Raw genomic sequence first — 20,742 nt, 5'->3', positions numbered from 1 at the left:
ATTGTCTCACCAACAAGTAGTAGGTTTGACATCAGTGAAAAAAATATTGATTGTGCCATGATAGTTGCATCAATCTTCTTCACTTTAACAATCTCATTTCAATAAGCATTTCCCTTTACTAAGTTTTCTTGACTTGCACTGTATATTTGACCAATCTTAGCAGACACCTTTTATGAAAAAACTTCTTTTAGGCTTAGCTAAAGTAACCATTCACTTTAGCCTTAAGTAGACCAACAATACATAATATCATCAATGTCTTGCTTGGTCTTATTGCACCTTTTATACACCAAATAACTCAACCTTTCTCTAGGTTCTCTTGTTATCCTTTCTTTTCAAATCCTTTTCATCAATCAAACAAATGATAGCATTTAGACCAAAGTAAGAAATTGTCTCACCAACAAGTAGTAGGTTTGACATTAGTGACAAAATAATGATTGTTCCATGATAGTTGCATCAATCTTCTTCACTTCAATAATCTCATTTCAACAAGTATTTCCCCATACCATTGCCTTGTCATGCTCATATATCCATTTAAATCTCCTATAAAGGATTTCATAGAAATTTTTATTTTTAAATAAGTTCATACGAGGAGGGGTCTTACATAGATCAATCATAGAAGGTGGTATATCAGTGAGAAGAAGAGGGATATAATCAAGAAAAGTAAGTTTCTATTTCAAAGATCATGTGATGTTATTTTCTCATCATTGTAGTAGTTGTAAATCCTTTAAAAAGGTGGACCTAACAATTTTTTTAAAATGTAAATCTTTTAACTGAGTAAAAACTTAGAAGAGTGTTGTAAACTCCTTTAAAAAGGTAGATCCTAATAGATATAATTGTATACTCCTAGCAGATTAAGTCACCGGATGTAACAGAACATTTTATCCCTAACAAGACATTGTCTTACTATAGTAAGAGTAGATTTGTGGGTACCATCCCTACTACAGTTTTCCCTTTGACCAATAGTTTTTGTGTGACCAAATGATTGTGTTATATGTTATGTTTTATGTGTTATGAGTTTATGAATGTTGAATTACTTGTGTTACTTTAATTTATAAGTAATATGGTAAATGTTTAGTGATTACTAAGTGACAAAAGAAGCAAGGAGAATACTATTTTTTTTTAGTGTAAAATTTTTTGAGGATACTAATTCACCCTCCCTCTCAACATCCTACCTTTCCAAATAATCCAACGATTGGTATCAGAGCTTAGTTCTCTTGTTGAAGGTTTTATCACTTAAGAGTAAATATCCAAGTTACGGAAAGGTATAGGCTTGATAGGACTATTAAGAATCAAATAATGGAGTTAAGGATGACCATGAGTAATATCAATAAGTTGAAATATACATTGATACAATCATTGAAATGGAGGAAGAAAATTTCCTAACAAAATAATGAAACAATATATCAGGAAGAAGTTATTGAAGAATTTCCTAAAAGAAACATGTCTAATGAATTTGATGCTGCCATAGCTGATCTACTCAAGAAAAACCATAGTCTCACCAAGTAGGTTAAATCATTGAAGAGGAAATGAGAGTTGTAGGCTACTAGGATGTGTGAAGTAATGGAACTAAAGAGAAAAGATGAGGATGACAAGAAAATGATGGAAGAAGATAATATACAAATCACTGCAAGACTAGATGCTAAAGATGAAGAAATCAAAAGGTTGACACATAATCATTATGATATGGTAAATCAAGTACTCGGTGCTAATCATGAGATTGGTAGGAAGATGGAAGAAATTGTTGAATTAAAAATTGAGAATAAAAATCTCAAGACTAAACTAAAATCTGAAAAAGAAATCATTGAGAAAATGAAAAGATCAGAATAAAGTATCAAGATACTAGATGAATAACTCAAAGGATAAAGGCAACTAAGAGATACATCTGGACTAGGTTATATTGAGAATTCTACTACCAATCAAGGAGAATCATCAAAGCAAGATGATTAGAAGACATGTATACCAATCTAAAGCCAAAGAAACCTACTTGTTATCATTATGGAAAGCTTGGACACACAACAAATGTATGTAGGAGAAAAAGTGGTAATATCAATATTACTCCCAAGTTTGATGATTATTGTTATCATTGCAACAAGTATGAACATCAAGAATATGAGTATAGATCTATGTTCAGTCAATCTTGTAAGAAGTATTAATTCAATAAGCACTACTATAATTGCAACAAGTTTGGACACAAGTTAGAAGAATGAAGATCATAGCCAAAGTCCATCTAGAAACTAAGAAAGAAGGGTAATGCAATCAATTGGGATTACAATACATGGTATTATTGCACTGCACATGGAAAGTATGGTCATATTGTTGCCAATTGTATGAGATTACACTTTGGAGGAAGATATGGTAATTGAAGAAATCTTGGTATGACATGTTGTAATTTCCACAAGGTCGGTCACTTAAGCAAGAACTATAGAAACCAAGTGTTAGTACCTAAAGAGGAAGATTCAAAAGGAAAAGTAAAAGTCAATGTGGACAAAATTAGTGAATAAATGAATAAGACACAAAGGAAGAAGTTAGAAGAGAATGACACATTAAATGCAACTGATGGTGACATCTCATCCAATGGATTAGATGGAACCTCCACTTCTAACTAAGCCTTAGAAGAAGGTAAGGAAGCACACTACTATTGATATATCTTACATTAGTTCCTAGAATGAAATGGAAGGAATTCTATATCTGCATATTATATAATGCACAAGGACAACTTATGAAGTTTGGAAATTTTGAAAAGTTGGCAAGTCACATCGAGATGGTCAATAATCAAATTCTATAATATTAACCAAGCAAGTAATGTTGAAAGGAGTGATGATGTTTTACCCAATCTTGAGACAACTTTACTACTTTAACCGAGTAAGTGATGGAAATGGAGCATAACTGAGTAACCAATGGTAATTGAGTTTATTAAAGACCATAGATCATGGGGTAAAGTGCATTTAATTCACCCTAATGCATAGTGAAAGGTAAAATTTTTCATATTTAATGAGAAAATGTAATTCATTTTGTTTACTCTATATTTCAAGAGCTTAGAGCCAATTTGTGCGATTTGTGAGAGCTGACAAATTCAGAGATCTGTAAGTGCAAAATTTTCTTAAGAATAAAAGTGAGAAGAGGAATTTGTTACTAATTTCCAAAAATGGCTTCAAGCTATGCAACTATGAAGAGGAATTCAAAGATAAATTCAATGAAATTGATTCGCAATGAGGCATGCGAGGAACTAAAGTATACATTATACCTAGAAGTTGCTGCAAAAATAGATAAGGTGGGTGCACTATCTTCTATTCCACCTAGGGTTTTGTTGATTGATGATATTCTTTCATTTTATCACATCAAAATTGGTGAAATTGGTGATTTCAAGCTCCAAGAAGTATATGGAGAGATGTGTGAGGACAAGAAATTGAAATATGAGCATAAACACTTGGAGACCAAGGGTCTCACACATGCCCTTAATTTCCCAAAGGAATTCAGTTGATTGGATTCATATTGTTTTGATCCATGTTCATGATATAAAAATGTGGTTGGATGAGCCAATCCAAATCACAAGGGATGTAATACACATGGTTACTGGATACCCAATTATAGATAAGGCAAAGGCAATCCATACTACACCAAGAAAGGAAATTGAGGAAAATACTAAAGCCCTATGGGATAGTCGAGGTTTGAAAGTGAGCACAATTACAGATTAGAAAATAGAATTTGGTGTGTGTGTATCATTGCACACAAGATATTTTAGTCAAGTAGACCCAACAATGTGCCCTATATGGCAATTGATTTAGGATATACAATTAAGAAGAAGGGTCATAAGTATGACATTGTCAAACTACAGTTGAGGCAATTGGTAGAGAACAAGAAGACTATTCGGGTTACAAGCTCCAATACTTGAAAATTTGGCTCATTATTGGTATGCATTTTCTTTTATATGCAAAATTATTTTCCTTCTATTGGTCAAGTAAATTGGAGGAAATATACTCCTATCATATACCAAATCAGTGAGTTCATTTGGACATTAGGAGATAACTTTGATAGTGTGATGATCGAGTATTTTGAGAATCTCAAAGAGAGGATGCATCAAATATATATGATTCCTCTACAATTAGTGGAAAAATATCATGATAATATTTTCCTTTTGGTTGATATCGATAACACACTAGTGAAAGCAGTGAATCCTAGGGTTGTATAGATTGAACCTATAGACTATGAGATCAATATATATCAGGTGACAAAGTCTATTGAAGCTCTATTGAATTAGTTGGTTGATAAAAATGCACAAAGATTTGGGACTTATGAAGAAGCAAAGGAAAAGATTAAGATAGATATTGTGGCTCCAAAGATATTCAAGAAAACTAAGAAGATTATTGATAATTTGGAAAGAAAACTTGGTACAATAGAAGACAATCAACCCCTGATGATCACCAAAGGTAAGGCTGAAGATGTTAAGGAAAAAGAGAATCACCAAGCCTTCTCAACCATAAGTAAAAACTTGTCAAAAGAGGAAGGAAGTACCTGAGTCATTAAGAAAACCTATTTAGAAACCTACTCAAAGGAGAAGAAAAATGATTCTAAAAGATGATGATGATGAAACTAAGAACAATGAGAGAATAAAATCAAATGAAAGAGGACACTCTATAATTTTTGTAATGAAAAGACCCAAAACCATAGATGAAATAATCGAGAGCAGCAAGAATGGTAGAGGTTTCTCTATATTTAAATATTATAAGTATGAATCTATGAGTGAAGAGGATAAGAAAAAGGTTGAAGATGTTGTGATAGTCATGATGGATAGGATCAAATATAGACATTTTTAAATAGGAAATCAAATCCCTGATGATTTATATCGAAGAATTGACACTCGATAGAAGTATGCCCTAGGGATTGAGAAGGAAATGCAAGGAAGGACACTAGTTACTCTTATGTTGGATTTTGGTCTTGAAGATATAAGTGATACATTGGAAGAATATAAAAATAGATTTTTTTAGAAAAGGATATCCATTTATGTTTTGACGATAAATTTGCAACTAGTCGATGAGGACTTTGAATTGATGTGGAAACACGTATACAATATCAAGGATCCAAAAGAAGTAATTCAAGTGGATGATACCAAGCTTGAAAAAAATGTGGAACTTGACATCAAAGAAGAAGAATTTGCTAATATTATGCCACAAGAATGAGCAGATCCTACACATTACATGGTAGAGGACATAATTGGAAGAGCTATAACCATTGAAGATGCCCAAGATGAAGACCCGACAAAAAATATGAAGAAAGATGAGGATGTCATAAATGGAACTGAGTAAAAAGATGGTCTTGTATCTACTAAGTCAACATTTGTATACATACTAGGATATACAGCTTTCTTTTAGAAAATCAAACCATACCTGACATCTGAGACACAAGAAAATTTACAATATGAGATTGATATGTCTACTAGATCACTATATACACTTGTTGATGCCATTCCTATGATAACTGGTGAAGAACAAAAGGATGTAGATACCAAGCAACATGCTTGTGACACATGTTGAGATAATGGGTGTTGCACACATTGCATAATATTGTTATTTTATTATTTTATTTTATTTTATTATGTAATGTTGTACCTAGATGGACGTGCAACATGTAAAGATTCCCATGGAATATTCTTGATGAGTTGTATTGTAACATTGTGATAATATTTCAAGTAATTATTTAATATTGGGGAAAAGAATTAAATGCCCAATATTAAATGTGGGGTCAGTGGGTTAGGTAGCACATGGTTTTAGCACATGGTTTATGTAATACCACTTGGTGGTTTTGTGGGACTTGCTACTATATAAGCAGCCACAAGGGTAGTTGTTGTGAGAGTGAAAAAGAGTGACAAGGAGAAGACAAAAGGCAAGAGTCGAGCAGGACAAGGCTTGACAGGTTAGCCAAGGGAGCATTTGTGAAGGTTGAAAGCATGGCATGGGATGTGTGGATTCATGCTTGTTCACATAGTTTGCTCAGTTGTGGCTATGGCCATGAAGGCTTCCATGGTTGTATGGCAATGATATTTTTGCTGAATAATACATGATGATGGATGCTTTTGGAGGCTGGGTTTTTTCCCTCAATGAGGGTTTCCCAGGGTATATCTTGTGTCACAATTTTGTGGGTATGTTGTCTATTCTCTTGCATGTGGATTTTAATTCCGTATTTATTTCAGATCTATTATGGGTTATGTGAAAACGGTTATATTCTTTATTGCCAAGTTTCCTTACAAGTGGTATCAGAGCTATGGTTTTATTATTGTAACCCTAGATTGAATCCATGGGAATGCATGAGAGGATAAAAAAAAAGGGGCAAGATATATGAATAATTATTACAGATCTAAGAGTTTTTGGATTTGCTGTTATGATGGGATGTTAAAAGATTTGGGCATGTGAAATTGTTGGACAAAAAGATTTTTCGGATGTTTCATTTAAAATGAGGGTTTTGGGGGGTAGCATGCAAAAATGACCTCCTAGGTAAAAAAAGACCTCACCATTGGATCCGAGTCGACATTTTCATAAATTTTGATATATAATATGCCCTAGTTTGGCCATGTTCAGAGGAAATAAAAGAGTTTTTTGGTTTCAGCCCATGATGGCCGTCAAATTTAATCCCGTCGGAATTTTTGTCACTGAAAAAAAATAAAAAATGAAAAATCGTACTGAAAATGGTAAAAAGACTGTCTTAGTAAAACAGCCATAACTTTCTCTCAGAATATTGGATTTCAAAGTTTTTATAGGCGTTGGAAAGTTAATTTAGAGCACTACAAGATGGTGTAGGTTTGGTTCTATGATTTTGAGATTTTGTCAGGTTTTAAGAGCCCTAAAGTCAGATTTTATTTATTTTGAGCACGGATTAGGGCATAACTTAGGCATACGGAGTCGAATTTTGGACTTCGAGTAGTCAACGAAAAGCTCTTGGAGAGCTCTACACATTGGTTCAGATTTGGTGCAGGTTTGGCATGATTTATTTGTTGATATATTGATCTAAATAGTTTATAGGTATATTTTGACTATGGTAACATTGTGAGTTTATGGCATTAGAGATTTAAGATTGATGTCATTGTATACTCAGTTCATATTCAGATTGGTCTCATGATGATATGGTTATCAATGTTTGGTTTGGATATGCATGATGACTTGTTGGGTCTACAAGTTGTGCAGTGTTGTAAGCGGTCTATACTTACAGGTTGCATTTATAGCTTGGTTATGGGTTGTCTTTGCCCATTGATCTTTCATTATTGATACATATTCAGATTGGTGGCTTGGATTTGGGTTGTCTATGCCCTAAGTCACATGATTTACTATTTTCTTCATGTAGAAGGAATGAGATGTTGTTACCAGGTACAGTCATGGTGGAGGATTGTGGTTGACTATGCTGACAGGTTGGACATATTGAGAACCAGATGCTTGGTTCATGGATGTGATCATGGTGCCATGGATTTTGGCATGACATGATTGGTTATACAGGTACATCCTTGATGTTCATTAGCTTGGATTTCTGATTTATTTATGGTGGTATATCTTCTTGGTTGAGGATCATGGTTATTTGGTTTCTTTTAAGGAGCTCATGATGTGCACTTTGAGTTCTTTGATGGTTTGATGCCTTGGTTGATTCTCATGGTTAGAAGATGGATTTTCATCATGATGTCATGGATAGCTTGAATACACGGTTTAGTGGGAGCTTGTGACAGTGATGGGGTGACAGTGCAGGATTAGTTCCTGGTTTGGTTTATATCTTCTTGGTTTGGAGGATTTGGATTTTATGATGCCATAGGTGACTTGATACCACAGTTGAGTGGGAGTTGTTGGCATTGATTTATTTATTGAGTGTTTGCAGATGTTGGAGGTTTGTCTTAGATCCTGTTGCTGCAAAAGCATCTTTGACATTTGCATGGTGCACTTGTTATCTTCATGGTGTTTGAAGATGGTTAGATCTTGAGGACTCATGGAGTTCTTGGTTATCTTCATGGTGTATGGAGATGGTTCTTCATGGTATGTGGAGATGGTTTTCTTCATGGTGTGTGGAGATGGTTGCATCTTGAGGACTCACAAGGTTCTTGGCAAAGGTGCAGTTTATGCTTTTATTTGGCATGTTATCCTTGGTATGAGGATGGTTTCATTATTATATCATGGTATACTCTTGATACACGTTTAGAGTTGTGACATGTTATAGTATGTTCATGTGGAGCATGTTATCTCTTTTTTTTTTAGATGGTAAGATCATGTTGTCATGTTTATGTTCCTGAGGCCATGGTTGGAACTTTGACATTGATCTTGGTTTAGTTTCTTAGTATTGAGTACACTGATCATAAGCTAGATACTTCATGATATTGCTATGTTGCATTTGGAGTTGGCATGGATTGATTGGTTATAGGTGCTCATGGATACTTAGAGATGGTGGTGACGCTGATTTCTCTTGGATTAGAGAAGTATTTGTTGGGACGGTTGATGGTTTCAATAGGAAGTCCGAGGGGCAGTCACTTGATATGGACTTGAGAGGAGATTGTTCTTAGATAAGTCTTGGTTGGAGACTTGGGTATGTTGATGAGCATTCTCATTCCCCACTCTTGGTCTACTCGACGGTTTGCTACTTGAGAGGTATAGCCCATTGTTTCTCTCAGTTGCATTATATTTATGCTTGTCTTTCATGGATATGGATCTTGAGCTATGGTACATGAGTTAGTTCTGGAGGGTTCATTTGAGATATGGTTAAGCATTGGTTATCTCCATGTGCATATGTTGTTATGCTGGTTGAGTTTGGGAGATGGTTTTATACTGGGCATTTTCTTTGGATTAAGAATGGTTATTCCTTGGTTTAGGAATGGTTTTATTGAGTTTGATCTTCTTGTGAGAGGCTTACATCCATGATTAGCTATATGATATGGTTTTGGTGTTGTTGAGGCTTCTTTTTGGGGTTTTATGGAGGAGATCATACTTGCACAGTTTACATCTAGAGGTGTGTGTAGAAGGACATGATACAGGTTATGATTTGCATGGTTTCTCTAGTCTTGGTTATCTTCCTAGATGTTCAATTTTTCTTACATTGGATTTGAGATTGGTTAGAGATTGTGATCACTAGTTTGTGCTCATGTATGTCATGTGAGAGATGACATGGTTATTTCTTTATCTCTTTCCTTTGTTGGTTGTGGAGAATTTGAGAGACTATTGGAGACTTGTTATAAGAGTTATTCTTGCAAGATATTAGTTTATGTATTGTGGATGTCCTTGATACTACATGGATTCACTTCTTTGAGATGTTGTGAGTGGATTGGTTAAAGATTTGACATTATCTTTTGCAGTGGAAGCTTCTTGGTATATATGTGGCAGGTATTGCTCTTGAGGCTTGTGATTGTAGGTTGCAGATTGGATATGTCGGTGATATGAGATTCACTTGTTATACCTTTGAGGTATGGATAGTTGGATGGGTTTGGCACTTTGTTGTGGGTGCTATTTCAGCTATGGATATTTTGACAACTACGGATACATGTGATTACCTTTGGATCAGGTTTTTTGTGCTTGGAATTTTAGTTGGTACAGGATTTTATGATCTTCTAATGCGATAGGTTGGGTGGTTTTCTCTTTGGATTGCTTCTATGTATGTCCAGTGGGAGTGGCATAATAGGAGGTGAGATCATTCATGTTTGAGATGCTGGATACTTTGATTTTTGTTGCGGGTACCAAGATGGAACACTTGGTGTATTTTGATCCATGATGGTGGATGTGCTGGGAGGGATTGTTCCCTTGTTCATTTTATGTGGCTACGGATTGACCCTATGCAATGTATACAACAAGTGGGAGATTGTTGAGATAATGGGTGTTGCACACATTGCATAATATTGTTATTTTATTATTTTATTTTATTTTATTATGTAATGTTGTACCTAGATGGACGTGCAACATGTAAAGATTCCCATGGAATATTCTTGATGAGTTGTATTGTAACATTGTGATAATATTTCATGTAATTATTTAATATTGGGGAAAAGAATTAAATGCCCAATATTAAATGTGAGGTCAGTGGGTTAGGTAGCACATGGTTTATGTAATACCACTTGGTGGTTTTGTGGGACTTGCTACTATATAAGCAGCCACAAGGGTAGTTGTTGTGAGAGTGAAAAAGAGTGACAAGGAGAAGACAAAAGGCAAGAGTCGAGCAGGACAAGGCTTGACAGGTTAGCCAAGGGAGCATTTGTGAAGGTTGAAAGCATGGCATGGGATGTGTGGATTCATGCTTGTTCACATAGTTTGCTCGGTTGTGGCTATGGCCATGAAGGCTTCCATGGTTGTATGGCAATGGTATTTTTTCTGAATAATACATGATGATGGATGCTTTTGGAGGCTGGGTTTTTTCCCTCAATGAGGGTTTCCCAGGGTATATCTTGTGTCACAATTTTGTGGGTATGTTGTCTATTCTCTTGCATGTGGATTTTAATTCTGTATTTATTTCAGATCTATTATGGGTTATGTGAAAACAGTTATATTCTTTATTGCCAAGTTTCCTTACAACACACAAGGGGGACAAGGGGAAAAAGTGCAACCACTATAGATACCAAACAAGGATACACAAATATTGATGTCAAACATGCTCAATCTAGAGAAGCCTCCACAAAGCACAAAATAGATAATTCTACTATAGGTGAAGAAGTACCAGCCCACAAACATCGGAGTGAGGGAATTATTGGACAAGGCCAATCATATTCTATAATTGTCAAGAAAATGGAAGATCTGCCACTATCACAAGTTAATAGACAAACTATTTATCAATTTTCAACTTATACACAACCTAACACTGAGCAATAGGGAGAAAAGAAAGAAGATGAGAAACATAATATTACTATACCAAGACAATATGAGAAGCCTCAAGTTCCACTATTCCAAATTATTACTATTCCTAATAATACACAAGGTGAATAGGTAGAGAAAAAAAGGAAGAAAAAACAAAACAAATTGAGGAACCTAAAAAGACAAATTAGGACACCATAACTCTAGCACCATTACAAGTTTCACTAGACACCAACTATATTTACTCAAAAGAAAAGAAGATGAAGAAGAAGAAGGAAAAAAAAGAATTTAGGTATAACCCAATGACATCAGGGGAAGATATTGTTATACCTAACTAGGATCCAAACATGTTGGATGAAGAAAGAATGACAATATATATCAAGCTTTGTGAAAGGGAAAAGGAGCAAGCTAGTTTAGGGAAGGAACAAAAACAAAAACAAGTACTACATGATTTGAAAGAAATACTACTAGATGTTGTGCTAGATATTTCTCTAAATAAAAAGGAACCTATATTGTATCAACTTGTACAAATAGTTGACAAGCTTAATGATCTAGATATATATATATACAATCAAAGTCGCTACAAAGAAATGAGAATAAATTTGAAAACAAGGTATTGGAGAAAGTTTCTATTGACATTGTTATTCAAAAAGTGGCATTATCCACTTATGTCACTAACTTGGAAGTGATTGTGTAAAATGTCTTATTATTGCTTCAAAAATTGTGTGATATCCTCTCTCTCACAAATGAAGTTAGGGAAAAATTACAGAAGATAAACAAGGATATGAAAGCCAATGTTGATACACTAAAAGTTTATATGAGCACCTCCTCAACATACTATTCCTAAGTGAAATATCTCATAGGACTTCAATGAATTGTTTTACAAGAAGTGAATAATATAAGAGCTGGGATTAATGATTGTGTTATGAGTTTATGGTTGATGAATGTTGAATTAGCTATGTTACTTTTATTTATAAGTAATATGGTAAATTTTTAGTGATCACCAAGTGATAGAAGAAGCAAGGAGAATACAAATTTTGTTTAAGTGTATAGTTTTTTGAGGAACTAATTCACCCTCCCTCTCAACATCCTATTTTTCCAAATAATCCAATAGAAATTTGCACATGTCAGTGAAGAGACATTTGATGATCCTTCAACTCAAGGAGAAAACTATCTCACTTCTATGGTAAATGGTAAGAGTACACCTATTAACTCAACCAATATAGATGTTTAAAGTGATGGAGATGGAGAAAAACCTGATCAATATCAGGTTAAAGTTCAAAGTGTATGTGAATTGGATGAAGAGAACACTCTTGGAAAATAAAAATAAGTCGATGAATATCCCAACATAGTATATTAATAGATCATGTAGGACACTACTATAACATCTATAATCAAATTTCCCTCCTCTCATCCTCCTACTATCCCTATGACCCTTCTATCTACATCATCCACTTCAATAGGAGTAGGTGATGCTAGATCCAATCTCAATTCCCCTATTTGGTTAACCCAAGAGGTATAAAAAAGAGAAGGAAAGTGACTTCAAGTGTTGATGAGCTCGATAATTTTTCCTTGCTTTTCTAGAGTTCAAGAAATCCGAAGATGGCTAAAAGGATGTCTAAGATTCTTTTTGAGGCTATTACTAGATATAATGTCTAAGAGATACTTGATCTTGATAGAGATGTAAATATCGATACTATTATTGATGTCAATTATAATGTATCTCATATTGATATGGGACCTGCTAATTTGGAAAGTGAGGATTGCCATGCCAATTTCTATGTCAAAGCCCTGATCAAGAAATATCAAGTGCTAAAGAAGAAAAATTACGAGCTGTAAGAGCATTTGGTACACATTCATCCCTACAATGAATTCATGACCTCTTTCATCTGCTCCATCAAGAGAGAGGCCTCTAGATCTACCTAAGTTATCCATGAAATAAAGGATTTTGATAAATTAAAGGATGAAAACATCATAATAGACTCCATCCAAATGGGTTGAGTGGATGCTAGAATAGGGTATAACACACTTAACTTCCCTCAGAACTCTATACATCAACATCACTAAAAAATGGAAAGCCAAAACTTATTTTTACTAAATCAAAACACAAGGAAAGCTCCAATTAAAGAATTGCAAAAGATGAGAGAAGAAAAAAGAAGTTTGTATGCTCTAGTAAAAATTGTTGAGAACATAGTACGTTAAAGCCAACAGTATTAGTGACTGAGAAGGTGGAAAAAATTCCCACTAAAATTCAATCATCTTTGCTATATTCTATTGATTGGAGGTTTTCTCTGTATAATGAATACATCAGTTACCTCAATCAAGTCCTTGATCAATACGTTTATAGTTTGGTTAGTATTATAGGTGATTTCAATTCTTTGGATGTGGACTCAATGAATAATTTTGGGGAGAAAGTCATTGAGTAAGAGGAAATCAAGAAGAAATATGATGAGCTATTGTCTAAAGGGGTTATGAAAGTTCAAGAGGGTAAAACATAGGTGTTTTCCATGTTAGCTAACTTGTATGAAAACCTAAGAGCTCTCAAGGCCAAGGATATAATGATTCCTAAGGAGGTTAGCGATGTAGAAAAGGAGTTGGCCAAGTGGAGGATCAAGATACATTTCACCATTATCCTTGATTATGATAAAATCAAGACTTATGTCAGTAGGTACCAAGAGTATCACCAAAGAGGAAAAGCGGAGGAAGTGGTAAAGGGAGATAGAAAGGTTGATGCAACAAGTGTACAAGGCTCGAGGATGGAGGAAGCTAGAAAATCTTCATGAGTTTCTTTTTTTTTATTTTTTAAAGAAACTTTATTTTTTAGTTGTAAATGAACTAGGTAAAAGTAATAGTTCTTGAAAACCACTACTTTAAGATGATTTAAATATTGGATTACTAAGCTTCTTTGAGCTCTTTTGTGTGAATTTTTATTGACTCCTAAGAGAAACTATATATTCTAGTTTATCTCATATTTTTCTATTGATTGGAAAAACTTCAATGCAATTGACATATTTGATTTTTGAATCAGAATGTGTGAATGATTTTCATGTGAGAAGGTAGTAGTAGATGAATAAGTTAAATTTTTCTTAATATTTATATGTGGAATGTAGGAGACTCATTTTTCAATGATTTCCCATTGAATATCTTGATCTACTACAACTTTTTAGCTTTAGTTTTACTTTAAATATATGAAATACCTTTTTAGGCTTTCTGGTTAAAAGCCTTCCTTATTGCTTTTAGGTTAAAATGAATCTCAAGAAAGTAGTTATTTTAGTTTTAATCATAAAAAGGTAGATTCCACCTTTGAAAATGAGTAGAGAATTGATCAATGATTGATTAATTCAAATGTGGTTACATTTATCCTCTTGTTTAGGCATTATAAAATAGAGGTGATAAATTTGTAAACCAACAATTTTTTGGCGAGTCTACTGAGGATATCATCCTTTGAATTAGAAATTTGGTTTATTAGTCACATTGTGACTATTGCTATGAGTTTATGGTATGACACTTCTTGAAAATGCACCTCTAGTTGTTCAACTTGATATAAATTGGCTTGTTGGAAATTGTAGTGCCTACCCTCATTCACATCTTCTCTGGACATATTATTGCTATTGTTATCAGACTTTGATGGACTAGTTTATGTAGATGGATTAGTGGTATTGTTTTGACACTATCAGACATTATATTATGGATTCAGTTATCATGTGATGAGATCATTTAGACTTCACATTTCATGTATGTACGATGTTCACTATATTTTTTTCAGTTACGGCTGATGATTTGTTAGATGGTTGATTATCTTATGTGCTTTATTATGGATACTTACCCCATACTTGCATGTGTATGGTGTGCGTGTTTTCTTATGTATGGTGTTTCTGATGTGGTTAAGGAAGGGAGTCGTAGTCACCTGCTTAGTCGAGATCTACACGATGCACCACTTCCTGCCATTGCCTGTTTAGCTTAGCACTATATATTTTGTATGTACATGCATGGCTTTTTTGCAGGTTGTAGGTACCGGGTATCAACTTCCCTAAATTGCCAGGATGAGCGTACCCTATTATACTATCTCAATGATAAGAGAGGGGAGATAAATTCTCAAGTCCAAATCCCAAACCCTAAAACCATTTGTCCTAGTGAGTTAGGACAAGTATCTGAGTTGAGTACCCGCTGAATGTGTCGGATGACATATTTTGTAATTTTTAATCTTTTAGACTGATTTGGTATGAATTGTTCTATGATGGGTTTTCATATTTTATCATGAAGGTCCATGGTGAATTTTCTATTAACTAAGTTTTAATAAATAGATTTAATTAACAAATTAATTATTTGAGAGATTAAATATCATGATTTTGATATTTTGATTATAAATTAAAGGAGAATTAATTGAGAGAAGAGAATTAAATTAAAGGAAAATTAGAAATTAAAATAAATAATAAATTATAAAATATTAATTAATTAATAAACAAATATTAATAATAAAAGTTATAAAAAAAAAAAATTTAAAAAAATTAAAATAAAAGTTATGAAGATTAAAGTGGGAGTTATAAATATTTAAATGGAAATTAATTTAAAAGTTATTGGAGTTATAAGTTTGCATGGGAAATAATGTAGTTTCCTATTTTTCATGTGTCAACAACACGGGGGTTAGTGCATCAATTAAGCACATGGTGTCTACAACCCTAGGGCTTATCTAAAAGGCTGGAAATAGGTCCATGCTTAGTTGGCGATATCTTCCAGCTGATTCTAGAAGCATTCTAGGGTTATCCGAAAGCTCTTTATATTCAGGCATTCCTTAATAGCTTGAGAGAGAGCGGGGACATAGCGTGGATAGTATGGTTAGCGCGGAGAATAGATGAGGCATTGGAGGATTCGGGAAAATTCTGAAGAAGGGAAGCTTGCTCTGCGGGTTGTCTGAGGATAAGCGAGTTTAGCATCAAAATCCAGGTAGATTCTTGTGTTTTCATTATGATACTTCTGCATCTTGCTTTCCCCTATCTTCTTCGTATTTTCCATATGTCTTCATTGTGCATTTTCAATTTGGGGCAATTAAGTTTTATTTAAGAATTCTATATGTTTAGATCTAAAAATAATATGGACTAGGGTTGCAATTTCATGGACAAACCCATTAGAATTAGTCATCAGAGAAATTCTTAAGAGAACAAGTTCATAGAGAGGTTCTGAAAATGAAAGCTTGTAATTTTATAAACAATCTGAGATTCTGTATATTATATATATATATATATACATAAACCTTGTTACATATATATACATACATATATATATATATATGATATGTATTTATATAATTGTATCCTTATTATGGCAGAATCGCAACGTGTTAAATCGCGCTGCGATTGTTTGATTTCATAAAAAAAAAAAACTAATGCATATTGGGTGCGAGCAAAATTCGCACCCCGTACCCGTGTATTTAAGGGGCGTGCGGTACCTGCTGCACAGTGTACCCATGACTGCATTGGTCGCAGGGTACCCGCGGCAATGGTCGCCATAGTATCAGCCGACGGTATATTGATTCGGCTCTGTTGTAAGGAAACTTTGTTAATTCGATTTCCTTTATGAATCGAATTTAATAAAATTCAGTTCCATTTTTTATAAAATGCAAAAAAAAAAAATATTATATTATATATGTACATATGTATATGTTTAAATATAAATATATATGTATGTATATATGTAATATATATATATATTAAAAGATTTGAAGTTGTTAATAAAAGATTTATAAATTCATCTCCTTTAATGATGAATACTTTTGTAATTTTATAGTTTTAACTATTATGAATTAATAGTTTAAGATTATAAGATATATGAAGCATATGAAAATTAAGTTAGTAGAAATGTCTTTTAAATGTTATAATTGGAAACTAAAGTTTAGAGGGAATTTTTAATCCATTCAAAAAAATTAATACATGGAAAAACATAGGAAAATGCTCTTTCTCTAAACTTGGAATACAAAAACTGAGATTATGCATATGAATTCAAATTTGAAAACTTAGCAAACCAAAAACATGTGTTTACATTGTGTATTCATTATGCTAATGTTTTGGGTCTTGGGTTGACTAGTGTTGACCGGTATAGGACGTCTACCAGAGGCTTGGGGGTTATGTGAATGTGATTTCTTGATGATGTTTTAATCTCGATCTTTATAATCCCAACCATGATTATGTGATGGAATGCTCTATGAGTTGATTGTGAATACTGATTGTTATAGTTGAGATTTCTTATGTCTGGAACCCTTGACTTAACCATTATTTTGGTCATCGATCAGTTATCCTTGGGTATATTCTAGTCACCATGATGGGACTAATATGTGGATTTATTATTGATGATGTCATGATGTGACATGTTTGACTCAACCATTTTGGAGTCTTCGATCAGTATGATTTTGAGATATATTTTGGTTATTGAGAACCAATGGATATTTTGATTATCAGTGATACTTCAGTTGCCAATAGAGAGCTGTTGTGTTCATGATTTTCTATGGATGTTGCTCATGGTGACTTGATGCTTTTATGCATATTTGATGATTTTTAATCATGGATATTTGTTGATTCCTTATTATGGTGATTTTTTGGACTTTCTTTATGATTATGATACCATGAGCATTAGGGTAGGATATCTGCATGTAGTGTCGGGAAGTGGCTTGCAATGGGGGTTGGGGCCCTAAGAGGCTGCCAGGGTAACTCACTGTAAGTTGGTTAATAAGTGATAACATTCACACACTTAATACTAACTGAATGAACCTAAAAAGATAAGAGTTTTGGTTCTCGCCCATGCCTTGAGTGCTTGTATAGGCTAGGATGGGAGTAGAGAGAACGCATGGTTGCGACCTTGCATTCCATAGTATGCCTTGTCAGTATGAAAGGATACTAGTGGCCGCATGAGATCTGTATGGACCCGTGGAGTTTAGCTAACTGCCAGGGTAACTTGTACGAGATAAATGCGATGAAACTTTCCCACTTGCATAGTAGGTTCCTACATGTCATTGTGTGCCTCTGGGAAGTAGATGTCTGTTTTGTGTTTGGAACCTTTAAGTTAGTATACTTTTAGGATTCCTGGAATTTAGAGTCGTGTGCTATGTGGTTTTGATAATCTTTTTTGGGACTTGAGATTATCTCCTCAGCACGGTGGGAGTGGACCACTTAGGTACCACACGGTCGGGTGGTAGTGTATTTTCCACTCTTATCATTTGAGATTCATTGAGACTTTGTGGATAATGCATCCTTCGTGATGGTGGATATGTATCCTTTCATTGATGATTAGCATATATTAGATGATGATATCTTATGCTTTACTTTTTATGTTAGTAGGATGTTAGGAGTGACATTCCTACTATGATAATACTGATGACCTCTTCAGTGCTTGGAATGTTATGCACGGAGGGATGGCTAGGATCCATGATGGTCTAATGATGCTATTAACGGTTGGGAGGAGCTGTGCACCTAGTTTATTTATTTGATCTTTTTGATAGATGTAAATGGCTTTTATGATGATGTATCATGAGTATCATGTGATGTATCATGGATTAGAATAGGATGATGTACTTTTTTCTACATGTGAATATTCTTTTAAGCCTTCGTACCCTGTGACATGTACAGTGGATGAATGAGCAGTTGGATATGTAATAACTGAACATTGGACTTATCATATTATTTCATATGGATTTTGTACTAAATGGATTCATGTAAGTAATTCACGTTAAGGGGATCTTAAAGAATGATATTTGTTGTATATGTTGAGTTTACTCTTTGGATGGACATTGCTATTGCTTCTGTTATCGTGCATAAGTTGTATGTGGTAGTGACTTTTAAAAAAAAAAAAAATGCTACCAAACTTAGTGAAATACTAGGTTAATTCTTTGGATCCCTTGATGGGGCATTACATTTGGTATCAGAGCCCAAGTTTCTACATTGGGAACTCTGGGTATTTCGGAACAACTAGAACTTGAACTAGGTAAACTGAAAACGGAACTTGAACTATACTTGTATGGTTCTCATACTTTAACACTTAGTTGTCAAAACAGAAAATTTACTTAGACCTAAACATAGAACTGAACTTAGTCTATTGTAACATGTGGCTCTTGATTGTAATAGTACTCTGTACTATTGCAGGATGGTATCTGGGACTAGGTCTTCTGTTAGAGGCCGAGGTAGGGGCCATGGAAGAGGTCGTGGTTGTGGCAGAACCGTCAGCGCCCATGAGTCTGCCCATGAGGGATCGGTTCATATAGAGAGCAAGGAAGAGCACTCTAATAGGCAGCAGGAAGAGAACCAAAGAGAGGACCCAGCTAATTCTGAAGAGGTTGGTCTGAGACAGTTGATGCAGACTATTCTAAAACGTCTACCTCCTGTTCAAGAACAGCCTAAAGTGCATCAGACAGAACAAGATCATAGACCTAGATCTAGAAGCCCTCAGAAGGATCGTCAGAGGTCCATTGTGTCCACTCAGATGAAGGATCTTTCAAGATCCAAGGTTAAGCCTTTCAATGGGCAAGGGTCTGGTTATGTGGCTGAGTAGTAGCTAATTTCTCTCAACAGGATTTTCGCTATGCAAGACTTTGACAGCAATGTTAAGGCAAGATTTGCGATCACCAATTTAGAGAATTTTGGAGCCACTTGGTGGACAATTGAGGAGAAGAAACTAGGGATCGATATGAGCAGTGTCACTTGGGAACTATTTTTGGAGAGTTTTCAGGAATGATTCCTACCAGAGGAATGGAAACAGCAAAGGGCAGATGAATTTCATAATCTTAAGCAGTGCACTATGTCAGTGACTGAGTATGAGCATAAGTTTTATAAGCTTATGTCTTTTTCAGGATTCAGTGAAAATTCAACTCAGTTGACACAACATTTTATTAGGGGTTTGAACAACCGTATTATTGGGGGTGTCAAAGTATTTGAGCCAAAAACCCTCAAGGATGCGGTACATCGAGAAATCCTTGTTGAGCAAAGCATCAACCTTGGTCAAGGTGGTTTTGTAGGAGTGCCAGTAGTGTCAGGATCTAAAAGCAACTTTAATTCAGATGGCAACAAGAAGCCTTTCTCTTCTAAGGGAAAATAGTTTCTCCAGCAGTCTCGGCAGACGCAACAACAGAAAGGATTTAATTCTCAGGCTCAAGGTGGTGGCAAAGGTTCTAACTTTAAGAACAATCGCAATGCTCAACGCAATAAACAAAATCAACCCAATCAGCCAGCTCAGAGTAGTCAGTTGTTTGTTAGCAGGAACAGCCGACAGCAATCAAATGTACCACCTATGGGTAGAGGGTCCGGCAGGAATACAGAATGTTTTTCATGTGGACAGATTGGTTATTATGCAGCTCAATTTCCACAGCAAGTGCCTCAATTTTTTGGACCTAGGCCTACAGCCTCAGAGTCTATAGTAGGTGATGTAGGCAGAGCTCATAGAGTGTTTGCAGCAGTTGATCACCGTCAGGCAGATCATCAGGGTACAGTGGTTGAGACCACAGGTGCTATTCGAGGTATATCTCTTTCAGTGTTATTTGATTCAGGAGCTACAGATTCATTTATTTCACCATCTATAGTTTCTAAGTGTAAGCTGGATGCGGTGAAGCAAGATCATGGTTGGCAAGTGGAACTAGCCTCAGGTATCAAGGTCTCCACGAATTCTGTAGTTCATAAGTGTGGGCTTAGCTTAGGAAGCTTTATTTTGGTAGTGGATCTTCGAGTCATACCCCTTGGTTCCTATGATGTAGTTTTAGGCATGGATTGGCTTGGAACTCATAAAGCCAGTATAGATTGCAAGAAGAAGATAATTATGTGCCAAGATGACCAAGGGAATGATGTAAGGATAGCTAGGGTACCAAGGCCTATATCTCTGCGGATGATTTCTGGTATGCAAATGAAGCGAAGTTTTCGTAAAGGATGTCAAATATTTGTTGTTATGGTAAATGATCTTGATGAGGAGGATC

This window comes from Cupressus sempervirens, chromosome 7 (assembly GCF_028749045.1).
Source record: "Cupressus sempervirens isolate cs-2001-9-10 chromosome 7, ASM2874904v1, whole genome shotgun sequence".
In the NCBI taxonomy this organism is placed as follows: domain Eukaryota; kingdom Viridiplantae; phylum Streptophyta; class Pinopsida; order Cupressales; family Cupressaceae; genus Cupressus; species Cupressus sempervirens.
Note: the sequence above shows the minus strand (reverse complement) of the source record.